Source organism: Vidua chalybeata, chromosome 6, assembly GCF_026979565.1.
Source record: "Vidua chalybeata isolate OUT-0048 chromosome 6, bVidCha1 merged haplotype, whole genome shotgun sequence".
NCBI lineage: Eukaryota > Metazoa > Chordata > Aves > Passeriformes > Viduidae > Vidua > Vidua chalybeata.
In genome coordinates, this window is record NC_071535.1 from 38,863,640 (window position 1) to 38,882,621 (window position 18,982).

General features: G+C 41.4%; 1 protein-coding gene across 1 annotated transcript in view; it reads right to left on the minus strand.

Annotated features, from left to right (window-relative positions):
• AMBRA1 (autophagy and beclin 1 regulator 1) overlaps positions 1-18,982 on the minus strand; it is a 126,282-nt gene that overhangs the window by 50,449 nt on the left and 56,851 nt on the right. The gene's annotated exons all lie outside the window — the stretch shown is intronic.

Genomic DNA, 18,982 nt, shown 5'->3' on the forward strand with positions numbered 1-18,982 from the left:
GCTGGGGAGGCAAAACCATAGAAAACCTTTCAAAAACCAATACTCAAAACTCTAGATTCTTAAAGAAACCTTATTTACAGAAATGGCATCACATCCTCAGTAAGCCACAGAGTACAGGAAATTAACAGGAAAGCATCTCCCTGCAACACATTTCTGAAAGAAAATAAAGATGATAAGAAATAAGACTTACCCAGGAACACAATGCAGAAATCCTAATCAATTCATTTGGTGCAAATGCATTCTACTTATCAACAGTGGTGAATTTCTGTATTTTCACAGACCCAAAATTGTCTAGTACAGCTATAAAGGCATATCAGAATACAAACTGAGGAAAAGCATTGCCCTGGGAAATTACACACCTCTGTGGACATAATCACTGCTCCTGCTCCTAGGAGCTGGCCCTTGCTTTGTGTGGCCCAGCCTACAGCAGGCAAGGGCTGCCCTGACTCCAGGCAAACACCATGACCCTTGCTAACTGCACAAGGATTTGGGCAGCAGCCTAAAATCAGAGGGCTAAGCATAATTCTTCAGAAACTATCATAAAAACCCTATATTTCCTGGCACAAAGAAACAGCCACTGGTTACTCAGCACACATTTGAGAAAGCTGAGATGCGTTAAATGGGATTCCCAGGGAGACAAATGGAGACAAGAGACAGTTCATCCATAGTAGTACTACAGTCAAAAATGTCATGCTATTTGCAGTCTCTAAGGCCTTCATGGACAGGCAGCCCATGTACTACACACACATCCTGGCAACCAGAGAAATTCAGCGTAATAGAATTTGGTAAAGGAGAGCAAAGCAAGATCACTCCCAAGCACAAATGACTAAAAGCAAAGGCTCCAGTGTCTACGCAGTCTGGATTTCAGCATCTCTGCACTGTCTCCAGTGGGAAGTAAACAGCAAAGTCAGTGCCTTCACTCTCCTGGAAGGGCTGGCTCAGGACTTTGCTGCCACAGCAGCAGTAATAGAAGAGACTTTGACAACTCTGTCAGACACCTGTGCAGAGTTAAGAGCTTGCGAACTGCTAGTAAGTTAAACTGGTGTGTGGAGGAAGATGGAGAGAGTAGGGTGGCTGGATAGTTACTTTTCTTATCAAATCCCAAAAGACCAGTCAGGCATGGGAAAAGACAGAAAGAAAGAAACCCAAAATGCCTGAATACACAAACACACCAACAGGTTTTTTGCTTTCTCAGCAAAGCAAAGAACAACATGGGTAGGACAAAGTAAGTAAGCAAATTCCAAACTGGTGCTGATAAATAAATACACCAAGAAAACTGCTTGAGTCCTGACTTTTGCTTCTAGGGAAACCTCAGAAATACATCAAGAAAAAGACTTCTGAGCAGATAGCTTTACACTGTGCACTCAACTCTGTCAGGCCTCTAGCAATCAGCCAACCTCCATTGTACATCTGCTCCATCTCTGTACCTGCCTCTGTCAGATGTGCATGGATCACTTGGAGAGCAGAATTAAAAACACTTCCATTGCTGTAACATATGCCCAAGGCCTTGTTCTCTATATCTCTCAAAACAAAGGGCTTCTCTGAAGAGAAGATATGCACTGGAGAAAACAGATTCAATGAACTAATGAAATTACACTTGGCAACCAGAAGTAGGACAATTCAATTTTACGTTGCTTCATCTTTAAAAGTGTTCGCACTGCAAGCCTGGATTTGGTACACAAAGGCAGCTCTTCTGCTGTCTTGCCTTCAGCCCTCAGGAAGGGAAGAGAAAAACAGGTGCTCTACAAAAGCAGAGGGACTTCCTGCAGGGAAACAGTAACTCACATCACAAGCAAGGTAGCAGCTGCCTTATAGGACTGAGTCAGGCAAGGAAACACTCTGTGAAGACAGGCAAAAGAAGTTCTACTGAGGGTACATAATTCCAGAATATTGATCTTATCACAGATGATGGTTACAAAGTTACATCATCTGTTTTGCAATGAGAACAACCTTCATAGGTGTAACAAGTAATATAAAAAATGGAGAAAAACATACCTTAGGAGAACAATCATGCTCTCCCTCTACATCAGAGAAGCTTAGCAAAATCACTAACTAACTTACAAACAGTAAGTTCATCTGGCTCATACATCTGCTGCACCTACTGCTAAAAGTACCATAAAAAGCTGGCAAGCAGATTTGATTTTATTTTCCTGTAAAATTTCTCATCTTTGCATCCCTTTCCCTTAAGGTAAAGAGGATGCAAGGTTTAAATGAACACCATAACTAGCCTTCAAGTTATGGTTTTCATTTGAACCTTCTATCCTCTTCACCTCCAAAGGCAGTCACATCATATGCAGAGAAATTAACAATGGAAAAAAGCAGTACTGCCCATCTACAGGACAGCCCCACACAAATTTCAGAGCCAGCACAAGCTATCAAGTAATGCTAATGCTTCAGGTAACAGATACCTTTATCAAGAAGATTAGGACACAGGCAACACAGCTCTAGTGTGAAAGGTCACATTCAGAAAAATTTGGTCCATTTCTCGAAGGCTTCAAACCAGTGTAACTAACAGCAAACAGAAATCCATGATTTACATCTTTTATTAAGTAATTATCTCTATTTCTAATTATGTAATTGAGGAGTGCAATTATTAAATTATATCCATATACATATAACAAAGTGGAATAACATTTGTATCACAAGTGCTGCCAGACGCCTCCCAAATACACGCATGCACAGTCCTACAGTAAAGATGATTAAAAGCATGTAAACATTTCAGACAATGAATTAAGGGAGGAAAATACCCCCAGCACAGAAATATGCTATCCTAACCTGTAATGTCCTCTTTGGCTTATGGGAAACATTTTAGACCACAGCTGGAAGACTCAGGAAAGTTAAAATCCTCACTACAGAGCTTTTTTTATTCCGTGCAGCATGAGAACTCATTCTCAGCTGGCTTTGCCCAGTCAGGATTTCAGTCTGGATGAGAGGAGAAGGTGCTGTGGCTTGTCAAGTTGTAGTATATGTAACCTAGAGGCAAACAACACACTTTAGCTTCCTAAATTTGGGCAGCAACAGATCAGCTCTTACAAGGAGCTGTTCTCACCAAGCACCTGACAGTCCTGATTCCTGGGTCTTCTACTGTTTGATGGGATCACAAGTGACTGTGGTGGGTACCCAAGGGTCTCGGGCTTACAAACAGAATGACCTTTTTCTGCAGAGATGATGTAGATTTCAAAATGCTAAAATCCAAAGCAAGGGCCAATTGAAATGCAGTGAATGTAGGTTTGATTGGCAGCTTTCCTGCATCTGTCTATCACTGCGTAATAAACACTGGATGATGGCAGAAATGAAGATAAATGCTTTCAGCAGCCCCCCTTTTCTCTCCACCACCCTGAACTCCATCCACCTCCACTCAGCACATGACAAAAGAGTTTAAGGGGGGGAGGGGGGGGGAAAGAAAGTCTTAACAAAGACTTAAATAAAAAAATCCTCAAATCTTTTCTTATAGGCCACCTACATGTGACAGATATTTATCCATCAGTCTCAACCTCCTCTGAGGATCCAACGTATCTTGGCATATGGAGAAATGAACCTTTGCCAGTCAACTATTGCTCATTTATGAATCAAGCCATGCAAGCCAATGTCTGAGTTGAGACTGAAAGGGAAAAAAGGGGTGCAAAACCACTTCCCTTGGCACTCCAGTACCCCCTCAGTGAAAAGCAGGCTAACTTCAGACTATTACTATCAAACTTTCAGAAGAACAACTAATACTCTAGAGCTACATGAAGTACATCTTTCGGGAACATGAAATATCTACATAGTTTGGGAATTTCTTTTCCATGTATTTAACAGAAACCAGAGTTCAAATTTTTTTCTAGGCTAGATCCTTTACCCTTAATTTGTTAGTCTCTGGCAGGTCCCCTTGTAATAAGAGAAAAATTTAATTTGATGCTTACAGATAAGCTTGAGGAAGCTGGAGAAACCCCTTAGCTAATTTGTGACTCAGTTTGAGGGAGTGATTAGTCCCTGGTATAAAATTCCCCCTAGATTAGTACTCGCATCTCAAAGCATGAGTGCCTTTGAAAAGTAATTATCTCTTTATGAAACCATTTGGAACTGTAGCTGATACTGGATTAATCTATACTTGTAGAAAGGATCTGTCAGAATCAATGGGTTTTACATTTACTTATTCTAGATTTACTACAATCCAAGCTCCAGGAAGTCCAAAACACAGAACGAATCTATTTGACAAACCAAGGATAAGACTCTCAGCTGCAAGAATACACCAGATTCTCTCAACCAGTTCTGAAAGAATTTGAATTCAGTCAAAATGATTACTAAGGACTAATGGAGATGCAACAGGTTCTTATACATTTCTAACCCTCAAGTATTTCATGGGACAGCCTAGTCTGGGGGATGATCTTTGAAGACAGTAAATATATTAAATTCTGAATGTGAATTTGACAAGTCTCAGCAAATCTCTGTTCCAGGCTACCTCGAAGGCACAGCCTTTGAAGTGGATGAGCTAACTATCTCAAACTGGGCTAATGCTGTAGAAACAGTATGCAGAGCAACCTGGTATTTTCAACCATTTCTTTTGCTTGTTCTTCAATGTACAAGCAAGCTGTAAATAGGAAATGGGCAAAATTATTTTTATGAATGGATGCACAATATGCTACTAAGAGTAGTTCAGCATACACTAAGCACTGAAAGGATCTTAGATTCAACATTAACTGAGAAAGCCTCTAAGAGGTGTATGCTCTCTGAAGGCTGAACCTTCAAAAGGCAATAATTTTTTCTTTATTCCAGATGTATAAAATAAGAAGAAATGTAATTTCCCATTCATGTTCATTCCTACTGCAAACATTCCTTTTAAAAGGGGCAATGCTTAGCATGCTGAGTTCCACAGACCTATCAGCTATGGGAATTGGAGCAGGGCTCAGCTGTAGGTAAGTGAAGATGACCATCCTAATAGGAGCCAGTCAAGTGCCCAAGGCATCCACTTACATTGAGAACAATGCAAACATCATATAGGAAAGGGAATTTTTCAGCCACAAGTTTTAGACTTCAAAAGGAAATCAATTAATTTGCAACAAGCACAAACAATAAAAGAACAGATGCCTGCCCAAAAGCTTCCACCTCCAATAGAGTCATGATGGCTCCTTGATGTCTTACCGTCCTATATTTTATTTCTTTGTCTGATCATCTAACAATTAATAGAGAAATGTGCCTAGTAAGCATTTGTCTTTGATGGTAGAGTCCAGTTTTCCCTCAGGGAAACAAGAAGACATTAAGATCCTTTTCAAATGCATCCCCTCTTATCTATATTGCTTGCATCTCATCAAGCAAGCTGGCAATTCTCCTTAAGAGAATTTGCACTCTGTTGCTGTTCACTATAGAGATTCCCCTGCTCATGTCACCCTGCTACATGTGAAAGTTGGAAAATCTGATATACAACAGCATGGACAGTTTCCTGAAAGAGCAAAAGTTGAGCCAATATTTGGACGGAATAGAGGATGAGGAAAATTCTGTACACTGTGAAAAATAAGTTATTTACTTATTACAGCCTTTGCATATACATATTGGAGCAAGCAAATGTCTCTGTTTAGGAAGGTCTCATCCTACTCAGGGTGACCAATAAAGAACAAGCAGTTTCATTTCCTTGCTGTAGCTACTTCAAACCTCTCAGCTTCTGGTAGCAACAGATCGTGGGCTTAAGTCTCCCAGCTGACAAGAACTTTCTCCAACCATCCAATATCAGGTATGCACTGCTGAACAGAAAAAAAAACTCCAAAAAAACTGTGAGGAATACACAGAATTCCTTTTTTCTACCTCCCACATCTCTACCAATCAGCACCTCAAGTACAGCACTGCCACAATAAAAAATAAAAGACTGACAGGATTTCAACAGTATCAGCACACTACCTTTTTTTAATCTGCAAGATTCATAATCTCTTATGCCATAGAAGAAAAAAAAAAAAAAAACCAAAAAACCCCCAAAAAAACCCAAAACACAACAAAACAGAGAAATGCCATATGAATCATGGGCAGGCCAGAGTATTATTTACACATCACCTTAGTACTAGAAAGGAGAAGGGATGAATGAGACAAGTGAGACCTTGATTTTGGCAAGAAACAAAGTAATTGAATAGAAAGTAACAGTTGTATGTTTTTAGTGATACATAATTATTTAGCTTATGTACAGTTTGCAACTTCATTCTTGCAGGGCAGTAAGTACAATTCACCAGAGAACCAAAAATCCTACTTGCAAAAGAAGCAGAGCTACTTTCTTCTTGATAAGAAAATCCTTATGAACAAGGACTGTTTAGGTTCAGCTATTTGTGTTCCCATTAGTCATTTATGATGTTTTTACCTGCAGTGGATGGGAAGTTCCCTGAGAAGGCTCCACTACGCTATCACTTTATACACTACGTAACAGTGGGCACCCATACACATTCATTGGAACAAAACACCAGTTGTTTAGGGACCATCATGAAACTCCTGGAATTTTGATGCTGGATACAGTACTGGAATGGCATGTAAAGAGATGCAAGTGCTCCATAAAGCCCTCAAGTAAAAATAAATGTCATGGGTCTAGACAAGTCAAAAGAAATCGTTCTGCAAATTGAGATGCTGCGGAACTGAAAGAGTTTAGCACGAAAGGTTATGGATACAAAAAAAACACCTGTAACCCTTGGCTGAAACAATTTGCAAGCTGCTTGAGAAGTGGGTGGTCAAACAAGCACTCTTCTTTTTCATTTAGGCCCCTTGCTGGGAAGGGTAGTCAAAGCTGGAGTCTTCCTATCAGCAAACTGCTGGAGCTGCTAAACGTGTTTTGAGATCCCTTCTTTATTTCCATGCGATAGCAGCATGTGTTAAAAGCATGCCTCACACTACCATATGATTCAGGCAGTAAAACATGTTTCCTTCAGTATAGCCTTTTAGGGAAAAGATTCAAGCACTAAAAATATATTCCAATCTGCATTTCATTTAACTAATGTTTTGGTTTGACCTTTTCTGCATACTTGCGGTCTTTTATACAATTTATCTGTATGCATTTAAGAACCCCTAACATAAAACAATGAGTAAATGGTTGGAGAAAGGAATTTACACTTTCTTCATAATGTCTATTACAAAATTCTCTGATACTTAAGAAATCAACTGTAGAGCCATCAAACTACTGCCCAGGAATGGAAGTCTGATTCCACTAACTGGAAAATACTGGAGAAATAAAGACAATCTTTATCTTGTCAGTGTGAGGAGAAACAATAATTTGGGATACAGGCATTTCTGCATCTGGAGGTCCACATCAATCTACTAAAAAAACAGTAAGATAATACATTTGAAATCTGCTCCAAAGCAACTGATTCTGCAAAGGAAAAAGGGTTTTGCAAATTAATGGAGGGCAGGGTGGGGGGAGTAGTGAATGAGTCCAAGATACGCTGATAGATGAAAAGGCAGAAGAGAGCTGAACTCTGCAGTCTCTACAGGAATGTGTATTCACTTCCTTCACCTCTGAACCCACACATGAAGGCATATTCACACCCCTGCTTCCTTGCAAATTTCCAGAAATAGTAGGTGACTCTCCAAATCAAAATGCCGTATCTCTCCCGCCAGAATTCAACAAAATCCCTGGTAATGTGAACTAGGAAGGTTTCAATAGCTAATATGTGGTCTGTGTCTGGGGTTCCTCCCTCTGCTTACTGTGCTACTCATGATGCCTCTGCTCTCTCCCATCACTACGTCCCTTGCACTATTACCAAGCCCGTCATTAAATGCTTTTGGAAGTCTGCTTTTTAACCTTCACATCTGTGTTTATTCTCTGCACAAAACCAGAGTAGAATCTGTGCCTGGCAGGCATTTCCTTTTGTAAAACTTCTTCTTTCCTTTTCTGACTTTTCAGAGCATGAAATGTGCCTGCTAATCCTAATTGCCACAGATGGAGAGTCTCACAGAGACCAGACAAAGGGGGCATCCTTCCACCAAGCAGCTGTAAGCAAGCACCAGACTCTTAAGTTCTCTGGTTTCCAGAGCTCCCATCTCACTTTGTCAAATTTCTGAAGAACACAAGGACAAACTTCCACAAGCAGCTATACCAAGAATGGGGCTTGCCTTCCCAGACTTACCCTCTCCTGCCTAAATGCCCCTCCCAGCACAAGAGCACAACTGAACTTACTGTGTGACCTGACTCAGGGTGGGCAATCCTCAAATACTGCTACTGTATGACAAAGAAAAAAGCTAAACATCTGGCTTTTAAGGGTCATCTGTCTGTCTATACCTCAACATCAGCTCTCTTACCAAAGAAAAACTTTGTAAGGTCCCACTGGCAAACCCACACAGTTGGCCTTTCCATTAGCAGTGGCTCAGCCAGTAACAGAGGCGCCGAGAAACTGAATCAGTATGGTATTAAGACATTTTTGCTGCCAACAGCCATTGAAGAAGTTACCTTTCTAGCTTAGCAGTGTCTGGATTCAGAGGAATATTTCCAGTGTAGCAACAAAGAACTGCTTCAGAGGGTTGCTGCCACCTAACCAGAATATCCTTACCACCCAAGGTTAATGCTTGGGTCCTCCACAGTTGCCACATCACACTGTCTATGAGGTCTACTGCAGTTCACTCATCTAACATAGATGCTAACATGTATCAGACTAATCCAGTGTTGCCAAAACTCTTGTATATAGTTTCAGATAATTCAGAGGTCTTGCAATTTCTTGTTATTGAGACTGTGTGCCAAGAGCGTTGCCACCTCTAGCCCATATTCCACTCAGGTTATACTTTATCATCAATTCCAGTGTTCATTAGAGTTCATTAGTTTTAGTTCACACTAAGTAATTCTCCTTCCTAAGAGGCTCAAATAATATTGTAACAGCACTCCCATCTAACCAATATAGCTACACCAACAGACAAATGTAGAATAGACACAAAAATAACAAGTCAAACTGCTTTCCACAGAAAAGCCTTTTCCATTGTGAGTGTGCATTTTAACTACAAGAAATCCTATTAATCCAAACAAATCAGCAAGCCAAATTCCTGCTACCACCTCTGCAGCTCTTACTGCACGAATGTGTGCTTAGCACAACTTGAAATGTGCATGTCTTATACCAAAACACCCATCTGCAGTGTAGAGAAAACCTCAGCAGTATCTTTGTAGAGCACCTGCATGCCTTATCAACCACCACACTGGAAAAATACAAACTTCACTAATCTGAGAAGCAGTATGTTCCCTGGAAGGGCTTAATTCTGCAGGTTTAACTGTGTATCAGTACAACAAAAAGCTTCAACACTGGAGCCACTTCCCATTGTGGAAAGAGCAGTACACAGTATTAATAGAAGTGCCAAGCACAAAAACGTATTCAAAGGCTTGTACTTGCCAGTGAATGGAGGACTTGCAAAAGTTATTACTATCCTTAAACATATTTCAGGACTACTGTATTACAGCACACGTAATGAGAATGCTGTGTCAGTTTAGTGACACAGACTGAATTTGCACAATACAGAGCACTAGCTAAACATGCTCAGTGGTGAATTTTCACAGGAATAATATCCTGTGAGCAGGACACGTCACGAAGTATCGGCAATCTAAAGAGCAAGTAGAAGAGAAGGCAGGACAGGAACTGGAAAGTAAGCACACAGACCTGCTGTTAGCTGGGTAAAGCAGTGAACAGACACACAGCCAAAAGAAAGCAGAAAACGAGCGAGCTGAGAAAACACAAAATCTAACAGTAGTTTAACTCATGTGAAGGCAGTTTGAATTTAAAGCATTGTGAGACGAAAAGGAGGAAGCCTAGGCTGGAAGAATGTCATGGAGAGACCACATTATTCCAACTGAAACAGAACAAAGTAAAAGTAACCTACAGCAAATAAAGTACTTCACTATCACAATGTTCTGAACACTTTCTCATGGAACAAGTTTTGAGGGTGGCTTGGCATGATGTAGATGGCAGCAATGGAAACAAGACTCATTCCTTATTGCCACTAGCTTTAATGCACAAAGCAGGGAGCTGCACCCCAGCAAGTGTGCAGGGATCTCTGTTTGAAGCCAGTGCAGAGACTCGGGCTCAAGGGGTGACCCAGATCCCAGAGTATGCAGAGCAGGACTGACACGGCATGTTAGTCCACAACTTGACAGACCACATGTAACAACGTGGAAATAACCATGCAACATTTGGAACAGTGACACAGCATCAGGGCTCCCAGAATTCAGGACTCCACCAAGAAGTTTGGCCAAACTCATAACCTTGCAGTGACTTCTGTAAAATCGGTGCCACAGCTCAGCTCATCACAGACAGGTCCAATCCACTGCAATTACAGAACTGACTCCAAGATTAAAGGAGACTACCACTGTATTCCATTGTTTTTAAAAAGTGTTAAAAGGCAAACTCAAAGCCACATCCAGAAAAACTAAGGCAGCACAAGTACTTAGATACTCAGCATGCAGGTCTTGCACTGCACAAAGAATGGATACTTAGATGGGTTTTATTTCTTTTTTAGGGCAGACTTGACCTTAATCCATCTTGAATTAGCTCATAATGCTTCCAGAGGGTCCTAGGTAGACCTCCCCAAGAAGCTGCTGTGCAAACTAACCACCACAGCTACTCCATACAGCATTTAGAAGCAAAAGTAATGGAAAATTTCGTATGATTAAAACAGGGCAATGACAATTTACTGGTTTACAGTAAAATTTTCAATTATACACAATTAAGATTTGGAGCAAGCCATTTGGAGGGTAGGGGTCACAAACTAAAAAGGAGCTGTGGTGAAATGTTCCAGGATCTCACCCTCACAGCAGCAGTCAGAGGTCCAGCTCCTACCAGATCAAAGAACCAGCAGTGGTACATTCTAGAAGATTATGAACACTCCAAGCCAGCCTCTCAGTCCTAGGATTCAGTGTAAAATTACAGTTCCAAATGACAATTTTATTAGTTTCACAAGTCATAGGACAGCACAAGTTTAAGCAGTGGCTCACTAAAATCACAGGAGTGATCAGGGAGACTGACATCCACTTACAGCTACTTTCTTTGCAAGCAGGAAGTTATGACAGGGCTTTGTCTTCAGCTTTCACTGTTTCTTGTGTCAAGAGACATGCAGGTACCTATGATTAAGGGTTCTTCTATGGAACCTCATCAGCCAAGCTGGGCCAGGAAAATAAAGAAACACACTCCCTTTGCATAATCTACATGCCTTCCACATACGGAATCTAATAAAGACCTCAGCAAAATGCTTTCTCACCTTACCTTTCAAAATCTTTGTAAATATCCTCACCCCATTTGGCCTATGAGATCCTTCCCTAAACTTTATTATTGAGTCCCTCTCAATCACAACTTAATGTCTTCCAGCCCTTCTCTTTTATTTCATCTTGCTATGATTTCCAGTCCTAAGCACTGTTAGTTGTCTGCCCTCAGCCTTGTTTCTCCTGTTCGCCTTCTTTTTCTTCCACTCTGGCAAAGTACTTTTGGATTTCCTTTACACTTTTCAGTGTCTTCATAATGGAGTTGTGGGGATGTATATGTACATGTTGGGTATTTGCCTCCATCTCTCCCCATCAGATTTTGAGCCTGATCCACCTGTGATACCAGTACCGATTCCTCCATCTATTGCAAGACTACACTAATGAAAACTGCCACCAGACCAATTCCCTCCACTACACTTTTCTACTCTGGCACCTCAGAGAAGTCTTGAGATCTGACTTGGTTGGTCTGTGGTGAACCAAAAGACAGATCCTCAAACAGCTTCTGTGTGCAGCACACCAGGAGACATCACATGGATGGGTGCATGCATGCCCACACCATGAATGCTAATACGAACAATTGTTTGAAAAAAGACAAAGTGTTTCTCCAGCTTAACTGAAGCCCACGCCTGCAATCCCAGCTACCTTTGACTCATTCCTCAAACCCTCCCCTCCTCCAGCTTCCATTTGTCTCTGCGCAGAATCTCAGCTGCTTGTAAGAAAATTACCAAGTGACATTACTTCCTCTACCTTTTCAACCTTCCCTTCCCCTCCTGCAATTCCTCCCATAACAGAACAAGCATGTTCCCAGTCCTTCTAAGCACTCCACCGGCCTCTACGATTTTTTCCTCTTTTGTATCAATTTCTATCCCTTGTCATTTGTCTGTAAACATGTGTATGCTCTTCTCCTCACTCTCACAATATAAATACACATTAATTTCTTGCATCTCTAAATTTCTCAATTACTCTGGATCAGAGTTTGGATGTCTAGGATAAGAGGAAATGCATTGTCTCATATGACCTTCTCATCTCTAGCTCTCAAACTGTATATGAACTCTGGGCAGTCACTGTTCTTTTTCCTCTCCAGCATATCTTCCATCTCAACTGCTACTGAATCTGCTCCACTTCTAGTGACCCCCTTGCTGGTCAAAACTCAGGACTAGTAGATTAACTGTTCTCATTAACTCTTTCTTAGCAAAGGTACTAATATTTTTGAATATTTGATTGCTCCTCCCTTGCCTTCTGTGAATGGCTTGTACCTACCACTACTACTCTAACCAACCCCAAAGATGCTGAAAGAGACAACCAAGAAATTATGGCCATCACTACAATTTCTTCCACACTCTGCTGCCAGCCCTGAAGTTATCTAATGGGCCATAAGCCACACCTACCTACTCCTTCCCATCTATTGCTGCAAAACCTGGTGGGTTGAAGCATATTGATACAGCTGAAATTGTACCTTGTTTCAGGCACTGGAGAAAGTGAGAAGAGATGTGAATCTGGTTCCCAGAGCAGCAAGAAAGGAACTCAGAAGCCAGGCTACAAAGGAACTCAAGAGTCCAGAGCTGTTATATTTGCAGAAGCTGGCTCACAGCTGTCACTGATTTTGAACTCTCAGAAACATAACAACTTCTGCCTGCCAGAGCTTCTGGATTACAGCCCACACTGAGCTCAACAGGAGAGTGTGTCAACCTACTGCTCAAGAAAGCAAAATACAGCTTCCTTTAGCAGCACTACATTGCAGCTCTTGCTTAGTTCAAAACCAGCTCTGAGCTCCTGCAGACACTGGAGACCATTCCCATTTAAGCCACATTCCAGAGGTGATGGGTGCACTAATTTAAAAAAAAACAAGTCATGGACGGACACATATGAGGTACGCCTCTGCCTTTGGATCCTATTTATATTTTCTAATGTACAAAATCTCCTGCTGTCTGCATTTACTTTTGAGTTGTGAGGCAACGAGTTAAAAAGCTAATATGAACTCACCTAGTGCTCTCATCCTGACTAGAGCCTGTGTTTGCTATTGCACAAATGCTGTTTGGCTTCTCTGTTCAGTTTTTTTTTTTTCAAGAGCTTCCCCATCTCATGCAAGACACTTAACACCTTCCACATTTTTAACAACCCAAAAGCACTGACAAATCCAGCCTTTATGTTTTGGGGAAAGTCTGAAGCCTAAATTTATTTCCTAGGCTCTGCCCTTGCCAAGGGGATTTTCGAAAACTCCTCCAGGTTCCACACAGGGGGCAACTTATAGTGGCTCATGTTAAAGTAAAATACTCAGGTAAAATAAACCCACAAGTCAAAAGTAACTCTGAGGAAGCAAGTTGTCACTAACTCTGCCAAGATCTTCCCATACATCTTCCCCCACAATCAAGGAAAGCCAGCAGACCAGAAGCATAAAACCAACGGTACCAGCTGAGTAATGATATTATGTGGAGGAAAAGCCACTACTGCAGAACCTAATAGCTAACACAACCTTTGATTTGTATGTATTAAGTGATAACAGATTGAGACATTAATGCTCAATTACAAATAAAACATCCAATGGTACAATCCTATCTGCCAGCAAAAGGGACCAGGAGATCATCACATGGCATTCTTACCAGATCCATTATTCAACACACAACTATGTTGTCATAGCAAAAACTTCCTCCATCTTTATGGCAAGGTGGCTTTAAAAATGTCTATGAAGATATTCTATGCTGGTTGTAGCAAATCTGTCTTAGGATTTGCTTTGTGGTGTTGGGTTCCCCCCCCCCACACCACCTCCGGACCCATAAAATACAGTAGCAAAAATCATGATTAATCTCTTCAAAGATGACGGCCAAATGTGGCAGGTCACTGAGGATTCCTACCCCTCTGCACAGCAGATTGCACGGGTTCCTGCCTCTCCTCTGTGCTCTGGAGCGTGGGTAATTTTTTTTATTATTTTTTTCCCCCTTTTAAAGGGAGGCAGCAAGCTCTGGGAAAATACTTTTATGGCTAAGTGAGTTTTACCACCCACAAAGAGACAGGTCCCCAAGGGGCCTCACCGCCCACAAAAGATGAGCACTTCTGCAAAGCCTTACCCCTTCTGATATAATGATATCTAGAAATTCATCTCTTTAACAATGCACACAAAAGGAATCAGCCTGCACCCTTCACTTTTAAGAACATGATCACCTCTCTCCAATGTCTTTCTGAATCTCAAAGGCAGCTTTAGATTCACAGCCACCAACACAAAGAAAGGCTTACTGGGACAGTTTGCATCAGAAAACACATTATACAAGCTTTCTCAGATGCAGTGCTTGCTTCCAGTCATGCAGCACTTGTGACACGATGCAAATGGCTGGAAGAACCTCTCCAGCAATGGGACCCCTGAAGACACCCTATGAAAACTCCTGTACATGTACCAGGAACTTAGAGACGAGTACTGTGATCATAAATTTTCCTTTGAGACTAGGCAGTAATTTTGCTATTTTAAACACCCCATGTACTGGGGAAAAAACCTGTTTCAGCAATCAGTTACCTCAAGGCAAGTGGTGAACTTTATGCGGCAGGACTTCAAGAAATTAAAAACTCCCAACACCACTGCTCAAGTATCATTTTTTCTTCCAAGCAAAATTGTTCTGATATCAGGTTCTGCATCTTTCTATGTCTTTTGTCTATTGTATTAAAGGGTGCTCTATCAGATAGCTTTCCCCCACAGATAGATCTAGACCAATCAAGTAACAACTACCTACTACTTCTTTGATTAGCTAAGTATATGAAGTATATGTCATTCTATAGCTGAAGTTTTCCTCAGCTAATTCTTCCTTCAGCTATACTTAGTCCTTCTGAAATGTAGACACAAAGAGTTGCACATGGACTTGAACATCATTGGGAATGATGTCAATAACGCCATATTAAAAGACAACAGTAGTTTCACAATCCCTGATATTGCCTGCCTACATAAGGTTGGAGAGCTGTAGCATGATGACAGGAATTCATATTCTATTGGCTCACCTGCAGCTCCTCAAAGCCATTTACAGAGTCACTACATTGCCCAAAACAAGACTCCTCAAACTGCAAATGGGATACACGTTACTGGTCCCAAAGTACTTTATCTCACTCTGTGCTGTAGTAATAGTCACAACTGTATCACTGCTTGGATCACCACTGGGAACAAAGCAACTGCAGGAAAGATCGACCCTCCAAGAAAATAGATTTGGACTGCCACTCTCACACTCCATATTTTACTATCTACAGTCAGAAGTGGATTGACCCTAGATCCCAAACACCTTTGAAAAGTCCACAGCAATTAAGAGAGCTTAACTGCTGGTTTCTTTGACATACATCTTGCCTCCGGCCCAGTCAGTCCATAAAACTGCTTCTCTATCTGTCCAAAATCTTCCCTGTTGTTTCAGCTTTATTCAAGGGCTTCAGTACCACTGTTCCCATTTGAACAGTCTTCCACAAATGCATATGAAAGCCTATGAAGTGCTGGTAGCAACTCTGCAATTGCACCATCATCTCTTCTGGATACACGATGGTAAAAGTGTAATAAGTATTTCAAGGCTCTCTATCTGGGGCCTTTTAACCCTTTAATACAACTTTATTGTATGGAGGACAGTTGTACACATTGCTCTAACAACTTCTCTCACAGGGCAGCATAACCAAGGACAACCCACAGCAAACAGTTTCTACAATTCCTTAAATGGAACCAGTCACAGACAGTAGCTGGCACAATTGAGTAAATGCAGATCTTTACAACTATTGCTAACCTGCAGCATCACTTCCAGATACTAGTCAAGAATCCCCTGTTGCCTCAGACCTCATCAAGCATCTCCTGTGAAGTGAGAGTGGCCTGCACTCACTCTGACCAGAAGAGTTGTGCTCGTTCTAAACACACTTGCAAATAAAAATTGTAAATTATACTCACAATGTACAGCCACTGATCCAGACCAAGTCTTTCTACAGACACTTCTGCTATGTAATCAGGCAACTGAGAGGTTTTCAGCTTCCAGTTACCAAAAGGAACACAAAATGAGACTCTTGGCACAAAATAAATATAAACTCATGAAAAGTTACTAACAAAGCATTCTCCAGTAATGTCTGCTCTCTCAGACAAACCTTGAAAGAGCCAGAAGTCCTCTGCAGTAACAGCCATCATAAGGTTTTACAATAGAATTAGCGGACAACGCCAATACATACAACCAGAAGCAGCTGTACCTGCTCCTGCAATACAGTGTTTAACAGAACTACAACAAACTCTATTCTCACCTACACTGAACCCCAACATCATTTCACTGTTCCTGTTTACTCAGTCAATTCAGAGAATCACTGAAGACTGAGAGTGGAAAGCACCTCTGAGATACTGTAGACCATTCCCTTGCTCAGAGCAGGGTGAATTACAGCAGGTTGCTGGGGACTATCTCCAGTCAAATTTGGGTATCTCCAAAGACAGAGACCCCATAATCTCCACAGGTAAACTGTCCCATAATTTGACCATTCTCACAGAAAGAAGAAGTTTTCTTCAAATGGAATTTCAATTTGTGTCTATTGACTTTTGTCCTTTCACTGGGCATCCCTGAAAACAGTCTGGCTCTCTTCATTCCCTCAGTTATTTATACATATTGACAAGATCCAGTCCAAGCCCTCTCTTCTCCAAGCTGAAGAGTTCCAGGCTGGCTGTCTCTCAATCTAGTCTCTCAAGTCAGTCTGTAAACCCTTACTCATCTCTGTGGCCCTTCACTGCACTTACTCCATGCCTTTCTTGCACTGGGGTCCAGAACTGGACAAAGTACTACAAATGTCACCTTACCAGGCCTGAAGAAAAGGATTACCTCCCTCAGTCTGTTGGCAATGCTCTTCCTAATTCAACACAGTACACTGATGGCCTTAATTTCTGAAGGGCACATTTGCTGGCTCTTGTTCAAGTTGCTGTCCACAGAACCCGCAGGTCATTCATTGCACAGCTGCTCTCCAGACAGTAAGTCCACAGCCTCTACTGGTGCATGGAGTCATTCTCCCCCAGGTGTAGGACCTGGTATCTCTCTTCACTGAACTTAATGAGATTTGCTGGTCCATTTCCCAGTCTATGAAAGTCCCTCTGAACAGCAGCATAACTTTCTGGTTCATCACCTACTCCTCCCAGTTTTGCTGATGGTGCACTCTGATCCATCATTGAAACAATGAACTCCTCTTCTAGATAACATCCTTTCTGCCATCAGAGCAGGATGTGGCCTGCCTAATTTTAGGCATCTAAGTAACCCACAGCAGAAAAGTACTCTTCAAAACTCCCTATCTAATCAGTGTTAAATATACTGTCAGCTCCACAGAAAATTCAGAGCACCTCATTTCAGCTCACTGCAGGTGATGAATCCTCAGAGCAGAGGCTTTTTTCTTTGCTAACTACACAGGAAGCTTGGCCTCCCAAGTCAGGTGACCCCCGAAATACCTCCCATAGTGCACATAGCTGTGGATTCTTATTTCCAGTTGACTCACAGTCCTCTCAATTAACACATTCCCAGACTTAGCAGATTGTGATAAACTATGGCTTGAGTTACAAAAGCATAAAGGAAAGACAAGAACAAAAAGGACCGAGCAATAGTAGGCTTTAAAGTGCTAATAGCACAATTTTGACTCTTTAGCTCCCCTTTACTGTGCAATATTTAAGAGACTCATGGGAAATCTTCAGTTCTCCGGTTCTTTGCATACAAAGACCTTGATACATAAGATCTATTTCAGAAATTAAACTGATTTTGGAATCACTCAAGCCTTAGAGTACTCTAGCCTCTGGAACTAAATAGGGGATAACATTTTACAAGGGCTGTGATGCAAGTTCATTCCATCTGCCCTACAATCTAGTGTTTTGCACTCTTAATGTCCCAACCAAAGAATTTAAACTGTACCTGTTCACAGATGTAAACAGAGAAGTCTATGTGACCACAGAGCACATCTGCTGCTAAGTGGAAGATGCAAGTGAACAGTGACACAGAGCAAGCAGGGCATAATAAGCAGACAGCCAGATTAAAGTTGTTCCATACAAAAAGTACCCCGACACTTTCTATGCTTTTTGTGTATGACAGTGTACAGCAGGAGCGGACAACAAAATAAGGATGAGTTACTGCTCAGACTCTCAGTGCTGAATTTGATATTTTGGATGTGAGGGAAAGGCTAACTGGAAACAACACACACAACCTCTTCCATCACATAAATGCAAATGTTAATGGCTTTCCCTTAACACTACCTATCACCCACTTTCAGGAGACATCTAGGTAGACAGAACTCTCAAAGGAGTATTTATCTGCATCAAAACAAATGCCAGTAGCATAGGAACATTTGTGGGGGTCTTTGCACTGGACTAGCATTTCCGAAGAGATTGCCTGTAGGTCATTCAAAGGCTAATTGCATCAACTACCTATCAGTTTTCACTGTGCCAAGGTACAACATACAGGACGACAGACATTACAGCACCAGAAAAGAGGCAGCTGGACTGCCAATTAAAGCACAGAGCCGGAAAAAACAAACTCACTGGTGTCCTGCAATATAGGGAAAAATTACTTAAGCATTATAAAGATGGACCTGCTAGGAAGAATGTAGAAACTGTGGATCAGCTCTCTGATCCCAGTGTCACCACAAAGTTGTGTAGTACAAGTTGTTTTCTAGACTTGTTTTTTTTAAGCATTAACTGTCTTCTATCTTCTGGGAGAGGGATTTCATTTGCAGAATGTGTGCTAAGAAGTTCACCTTCTGACCATAATCATGATGTTGTATCATCCTGTAGCCAACGCTACAGAATTCATGAACTGGAAGTCAAGAAGGGATCTAATACTACGAGAAAGTTAA